We start from the raw sequence: 8,267 nt of genomic DNA on the forward strand, positions 1-8,267 counted from the left end.
GCAAGAAAGTCATTGCAGATGCACAGCAATCTGCTGGGTGTTTTGTCAAGGGTGCCCGAGAGTGTCGATGCAGTTGCTTTGAGTGTGGTGGAGGTGGCCCCAACAATTGCATTTGTGTCTCAGCAGCCCATCGAGCCCATCCTTGGTAGGTACCAACAGATTTTGGAAGTTTTAAGTGACCATGGGGTCCCAGACATGGTGGCACGGTCTATGGCTGACATGGCAGTAGCCATTGCGCACCAGGCTGAGGCTTTGATAGGCTTGCAGACTGTCATGTCGTCAGTGCGTGGTGGCGTTGATCAGCTCTGCCCTGATGCAGGGCCAACTTGAATCCACGCAGGCACTTACCACTGCCATCGTGTCTGGGGCCCCATCAGTTGCATGGGGAACTAATGTTGGCAAAGCACGGCAGCAATCTGCGTTCAGCCAGATAGCTCCAGATGCTGAGACTCTGCCCCGGGGGAGTAGCAGTGTGTCGGGCCTGTTGGAACGTGATGTCCTCTCTCAGGACGACATCATTCCGCTCTTGCCCCTGCCGCTTTCTGCAACCCATCCACCACAGAGCGCTGCCGCCCATGCTGAGGTGATGCAGTCATCAGCCGGGCCATCCAGGGCCCAAGCTGCTTGGGAATGTCCTGCTGGGTCATCATCTGTGGCAGCAGCGCCAACACAATGGACTGGGAGGGGGGGGGAGAAGTACTGAGAAAGAGCCACTAAATATGTGTGTGCTAGTAGCCAGAAATGGTGACCTCGCTCAAAACTGAATTCAGGTTAACACAACAGTTCCATTTGCATGAGCCATTAAAGAATTGTGTGATGCTGTCCAAAGATGCTGTCCTTGTTCCATGAACTAATGTGAATAGTTGCACGTGGATGTGGGTCTGGTTTCAATTATTGTTTGCTGTAGATGATGGTGTCCTTTAGTGCTTCTTTACAGCGCACAATGGACTTTGTTGCAAAAAAAATAGTGTTCATTTTGTCACAATCTTGTCTTGCCATTTGTATACATAGAGGCTTGGAGGGTGGGCGCGATGTCTTCAGCAAATGGCCAGGTGAATAGCCTGGCCAGGTGAGGCAGGGCCACAATGCCACATCGGTACAATCAATGGCCCCCTGAACCATGGTGAAGCTGCTATCCTGGTGAATTCACGGGAGTACTCATCCTGGCTCTCCCCTGGACATGCTGAACTTTATAGCTTTTATAGATATGTGAAGAGAAAAAGATTACTGAAGACTAATGTAGGTCCCTTGCAGTCAGAATCAGGTGAATTTATAATGGGGAACAAAGAAATGGCAGACCAATTGAACAAATACTTTGGTTCTGTCTTCAATAAGGAAGACACAAATAACCTCCAGAAATACTGGGGGACTGAAGGTCTAGCAAGAAGGAGGAACTGAAGGAAATCCTTATCAGTCAGGAGATTGTGTTAGAGAAATTGATGGAATTGAAGACCGATAAATCCCCAGGGCCTGGTAGTCTGCATCCCAGAGTACTTAAGGAAGTGGCCCTAGAAATAGTGGATGCATTGGTGATGACTTTCCAACATTCTATAGACTCTGGATCAGTTCCTATGGATTGGAGGGTAGCTAATGTAACCCCACTTTTTAAAAAAGGAGGGAGAGAGAAAACAGGGAATTATAGACCGGTTAGCCTGACATCGGTAGTGGGGAAAATGTTGGAATCAATTATTAAAGATGTAATAGCAGCGCATTTGTAAAGCAGTGACAAGTCAGCATGGATTTATGAAAGGGAAATCATGCTTGATAAATCTTCTAGAATTTTTTGAGGATGTAGCTAGTAGAGTGGACAACAGAGAACCAGTGGATGTGGTGCATTTGGACTTTCAAAAGTCTTTTGACAAGGTCCCACACAAGAGATTAGTGTGCAAAATTAAAGCACATGGTATTGGGGATAATGTATTGACATGGATAGAGAACTGGTTGGCAGACAGGAAGCAAAGTGTAGGAATAAACGGGTCCTTTTCAGAATGGCAGGCAGTGACTAGTAGGTACCAGAAGGTTCAGTGCTGGGACCCCAGCTATTTACAATATATATTAATGATTTGGACGAAGGAATTGAGTGTAATATCTCCAAGTTTGCCAATGACACTAAGCTGGGTGGCGGTGTGAGCTGTGAGGAGGATGCTAAGAGGCTGCAGGGTGACTTGGACAGGTTAGGTGAGTGGGCAAATGCATGGCTGTTGCAGTATAATGTGGATAATTGTAAGGTTATCCACTTTGGTGGCAAAAACAGGAAGGCAAAATATTATCTGAATGGTGACAGATTAGGAAAAGGGGAGGTGCAACGAGACCTGGGTGTCATGGTACATCAGTCATTGAAAGTTGGCATGCAGGTGCAGCAGGCGGTGAAGAAGGCAAATGGCATGTTGGCCTTCATAGCGAGAGGATTTGAGTATAGGAGCAGGGTGGTCTTACTGCAGTGTACAGGGCTTGGTGAGACCTCACCTGGAATATTGTGTTCAGTTTTGGTCCCCAAATCTGAGGAAGGACGTTCTTGCTATTGAGGGAGTGCAGTGAAGGTTCACCAGACTGATTCCTGGGATGGCAGGACTGACATATGAAGAAAGACTGGATCGACTAGGCTTATATTCACTAGAATTTAGAAGAATGAGAGCGGATCTCATAGAAACAAATAAAATTCTGATGAAATTGGACAGGGTCGATGCAGGAAGAATGTTCCTGATGTTGGGGAAGTCCAGAACCAGGGGTCACAGTCTAAGGATAAGGGGTAAGCCATTTATGATCGAGATGAGGAGAAACGTCTTCACTCAGAGAATTGTGAACCTGTGGAATTCTCTACCACAGAACGTTGTTGAGGCCAGTTCGTTAGATATATTCAAAAGGGAGTTAGATGTGGCCCTTACGGCTAAATGGATCAAAGGGTATGGATAGAAAGCAGGAATGGGGTACTGAAATTGCATGATCAGCCATGATCTTATTGAATGGTGGTGCAGGCTCAAAGGGCCGAATGGCCTACTCCTGCACGTATTTTCTATGTTCTCTGTTTCTATGTTTATCTAGTCCATGCGTCGGTTGCAGAGAGCGTCGGTCACCTGGTGAATGCAGCAATGTACTGCGAACTGCGAGATGTTGCATATATCGCCTACAGGAGACTGGAAGGAACTGGTAGCTTAGAAGTTTAGCGCTACTGTCACTTTCACTGGCACTGACAGTCAGGTCTTGATGCCGATTTCAGTTTCGAGCTCTGTGTGCTGCATGTGGCAGACCTCGGTGACCACCTCCATGTGGAACCGCAGCCTTCTCATGCACTGCTCCTTAGACATATCAAGTTAAGAATAATGCGCATGGTAAACCCTACGTCTGTACGGCCTCCTGTCCCGAGGTCTGGAGCCTCTCCTCTGGCGTGGACCTACACTGGCCAAAAGCCTTCACTGTAGCCGGCGCCTTTCAAGTCTTCACCGCAGGACAACGTGGTGTGCCATCACTGCCCCCATTAATTTGCAGAAGGTAGCCGCGATGTGCGAGTCACCAATGGATCTGACCTGAAACCCACCAATGTTTGTGAGATGCTGGTTGTGAAGCTGAGTAGTCGCAGTACGCCAACACCTACGCACTCTGCCAGGAGAGAACGCAGCACTAACCGCAACCTCTGTGGCCCGGCTGCAACTCCCTTTAAATACCACCCCAGAATCTTTACTTCGATTTGTGCATGTCATTTTTTGTGGCGTGTTCCCTGCCAGCCGGTAAGTGAGGCGGCAAAAGTGAAGTTGGTAAGACCTGCGACAAGGTGGCATTTCACGCGTACTGATGTCAGGGTTTCCGTGGCCATAGTCGGCGGGGTGACCAATCCTTACACCCTTGAAAAAGGACAACCAAGTTTCCCATCGGGCAGCATCTCCACCTAACGCTACCGCCCAGCCGTTCGTGGCCCATTGCTGCTTCACTCAGGTGGTATCAGCTGGCGGTAGCAAACGAATCCTGACCCCTTAAATTTTTGAAAAGTTAGCGCCCGGTGAGATGGGCTGCCAATTTCTGGAAAATTGGATGTTTTAGCCTCAGGAAGGGAGTGGGATGGTAACTGCGCCGCTAATGGCCTCAGTGAGGCGCTGCTGCAGCGCTATTGCCAGAGCGCCCCCCAATTTCAGGTGGCTTTCATTCAGCAATCAGCAGCCTCCTGCTCATTCCAGTTCTTAAAGGGGATGTCATTTCATGCAGCTTTGTCGTTTCATCAATGCAGGACTTCACAGAGCTGTAAGGAACTTCTGAAATGGCTGCTCCATTCCTGCTACAAGGGCTACGTGCTTCAATGAGGTGTCATTGGTCACATTGATGGGGGCAGTGGAGAGAAGGAGGGAGGCACTGTTCCCTCCATCTGGGAAAAGGTCAATACCACAGGTTTATAGGGCCATGTGAGGAGAGGTGGCCGCGGAAGTCTCACCCAGCACCGTGGTCGATAGAAGCCCAACACAGTGCTGGAAAAAATTCAACGACCTCAGTCGGATTGTGTTGGTGAATACATGTTTCACAACTCTTACACACCAACCTCTGAGCCTCTATCTGTGCACACTCTGCAAACGAGCACTTAACCCAACAGGCAACCACCAACTGTACCTACTCACGATCATATCCTTATTTCATGCCTTGCCTACATTCACAGTTATTCAACCACAGCAGGCACATCTTCTACATACATAGCTGGACTCTTGCTCACACAGGTTCCTTTCTTCTGCAGGCCAAGATGGCACATAACATGAGGGAGCAGCAGTGGAATGGAAGTGTGTGGAAGAAACCTGAACTGCGCCAGCTGATCTGACCTGGAGGAGCGAGTGCTGCGGCTCGTTGGCCCACAGGTGGTGGACGCCGTGGCCGACGGAGACGTCGAGCCCACTGGGGGCAACAATGGTATCTTTATCCCCTCTTCTCATCCCACTTCCCCATTAAACCAGATCGCCTTATCACTTTCCAGTTCCTCATACTGCTTGCCTTCCTTGCTCCATTCCTGCCCCCCTGCCCTCACCTTAATGCAACTCTTGTGTCATTTATGCTTTCAGATCACCATGCAGCAGATGATCAGCCTGTCCCTGAGTCCCCCCAACTGAGTAATGAGGAAGAAGAAGAGGGGGACGAGGAGGAGAAGCCAAGCACTGTCATTATTCATCATCATCGTCATCATCATCATCATCATCATCATCATAGGCAGTGCCTCAGAATCAAGGAAGACTTGCTTCCACTCCTGAAGTGAGTTCTTTGGTGGCTGAACAGTCCAATACGAGAGCCACAAACTCTGTCACAGGTGGGACAGATAGTCGTTGAGGGAAGGGGTGGGTGGGACTGGTTTGCTGCACGCTCTTTCCTCTGTCTGCGCTTGATTGCTGCATGCTCTCGGTGTTGAGACTCGAGGTGCTCAGCGCCCTCTCGGATGCACTTCCTCCACTTAGGGCGGTCTTGGGCCAGGTGTCAGTGGGGATGTCGCACTTTATCAGGGAGGCTTTGAGGGTGTCCTTGTAGTGTTTCCGCTGCCCACCTTTGGCTCATTTGCCGTGAAGGAGTTCCGAGTAGAGCACTTGCTTTGGGAGTCTCGTGTCTGGCATGCGAACTATGTGGCCTGCCCAGCGGAGCTGATCGAGTGTGGTCAGTGCTTCAATGCTGGGGATGTTGGCCTGAATGAGGACACTGATGTTGGTGCGCCTGTCCTCCCAGGGGATTTATAGGATCTATATAACAACAATAAATGGTATCATAATGTATTTAATAAGGGTGATTATTAAATACATTATGATACCGTTTATTGTTGTTATATAAATTTTAAATGGAATGTTTAAACTTTGCTATTATCTCTCATTTCAGTTTAGGGGCTTTGGTATGGAAGGGCAATTGATGTGGTGATGGGGACTTTCAGAGGAACCGGGAAGTGGGATGGAAATCAATGGAAACGAGCTCTGATGAGATGGTTGCGGACCTTCCTTGCAGGATCGTGATTGAATCTCTGCCTCCTCCATCGCGGCTGTTGCTGCTTCTGCTCCTCCTGGTCCTCCTCTTCCTCCTCCTCCTCCTCCTGAGGTGGTGCGGCTATGCCTGGTGGCAATAGCTGTGCCCTCAAAATGGCCAGGTTGTGCAGCATGCAGTAGACAATGACGAATAGGGACACCCGCTCTGACGAGTACTGGAGGACTCCTCCCGAGCGGTGAAGGCAGCAGGACTGTTCCTTAAGCATTCCGATGGTCTGCTCAATGATGTTCCTGGTGGCGGCATGGCTCTCATTGTATGAGTGCTGGCAGGAGTGGTGGGGTTGTGAAGGTGAGTTTTGAGACAGGTGTAGTGCGGATAGTCCTTGGATCCAAGCAGCTAGCTGCGAGCTTGATGTGGTGGCTAGAAGAGAATTGACACACCGGTCTGGCGCAAGATGAAGGCATCGTGGCTGCTGCCAGGATAGCGGGCATTGACGGTGAGGATTCAGCGTTTGTGGTTGCAGACCAACTGCACATTCAGTGAGTGGTAGCCTGTGCGGTTACGGAATTCCTCAGGATTATGATGCAGTGCTCACAAAGTGACCTGGGTGCAGTCAGTAGCGCCCGGCACCATGGGGAAGCCTGCCCTCCTGACGAATACACATGCACGCTCCTGCTGCTTCTCTCTGGTCATGGGGAAAGAAATGTAGTCCCTTCTCCTCCTGTACAGAGCATCTGTGACCTCACAGATGGAGCAATGGACGGCAAACTGGGAGATGTTGGCGATGTCTCTTGTTGCACACTGGAAGGATCCATTGGTGTTGAAATGGAGTGTGATGGTGACCTTGACTGCCACTGAGAGCCGTGTTCACCCTGGTCTGTGGCTCGAGGTCTGGTCGCAGGAGATGGCAGAGCTCCGTGACTATGTCCTACTGAAGTGCAGCCTTCGTACTCACTACTCCTCAGTGAAATTGATGTCTGAGAACTGTTATGTATGTAAATATATAGTACTTGCCACCAGAGGGCGTGACTGTTGGAGTCCTAATGGTCACCTGCACACACGTGCAGGGCCGTATAAAAGGTTGGCTGCCATATTGTTTTGGCACTCTGGAGTTGTAATAAAGAACTAAGAGCACACTAAGTTTGGCTCACAGTACTCAGCCTCGTGGAGTTCTTCTATACACAACAATTGGCGACGAGTAAGAATACGAACCTTCATGCAACCATGGCTGCCATTGGAATATTAGAGAGATTCGTAGAGGGTGATGATTGGGAAGCCTTCGTTGAGCGTCTTGACCAGTACTTCGTGGCCAATGAGTTGGGGGGAGACACTAACACAGCCAAGTGCAGGGCGGTTCTCCTCATCGTCTGTGGGCCTAAAATATACGGCCTCATCAAGAATCTGCTCGCACCAACAAAACCAACGGAGAAGGAATATACAGAGTTGTGCACGCTGGTTCGAGGCCACTTCAAGCCGAAGGAGAATATCCTCATGGCCAGGTATTGTTTTTACACACACCATTGTCCGGGGGCCAGGACGTGGCGGGATTATGTTGCCAAATTGAGGTCCTCGCAGGACTTTGTGATTTTGTGTTGGGGCAAATGCTGCGGGACTTTTTCATGCTGGGCATAAGCCACGAGGTCATTCTTCGAAAGTTGCTGGCTGCCGAAACCCTAGATCTGAACAGGGCCATTGTGATTGCGCAGGCATGCATGGCCACGGATGATAACACCAAACAGATATCTTCTCAACATCGAAGCGCACCGGCAAGTACTGTGCATAAAATAACATCGCTAGCAGGCCGAACTGCATATGGCAGGGCCTATACGTCTGCGGCTGCAAGACCTGTGATGACTCAGTGTCTGCCATCGGGGGTGAATGTGAATCCATTAGCACCGTGTTGGCGCTGTGGGGGTAATCATCCGGCCCATCAATGTCGATTCAAGCACTACGTGTGCAAAGGCTGCACAACGATGGGGCATCTCCAGTGAATGTGTAAACATGCTGCGACACACCACGTGGCAGAGGGTGATCGATCCGGCGTGGATCACACAGCACAGGCAACTCAACCTGAGGAAGAAGTGTATAGGATACATATCTTCACCATCAAGAGCCCTCCTGTAATGCTGAAAGTCAAATTAAATGGAGTTCCAATATCCATGGAGTTGGACACGGGTGCGAGTCAGTCAATAATGAACCAGAAGGCTTTCGAGAAACTGTGGGGCAATAAAGCACAAAGGCCCAAACTGAGCCCGATTAATGCAAAGTTGCGAACCTACACCAAAGAGCTCATACCAGTCATTGGAAGTGTGGCAGTGAAGGTATCATATGATGGA

The sequence above is a fragment of the Pristiophorus japonicus genome, chromosome 9 (assembly GCF_044704955.1).
Source record: "Pristiophorus japonicus isolate sPriJap1 chromosome 9, sPriJap1.hap1, whole genome shotgun sequence".
NCBI lineage: Eukaryota > Metazoa > Chordata > Chondrichthyes > Pristiophoridae > Pristiophorus > Pristiophorus japonicus.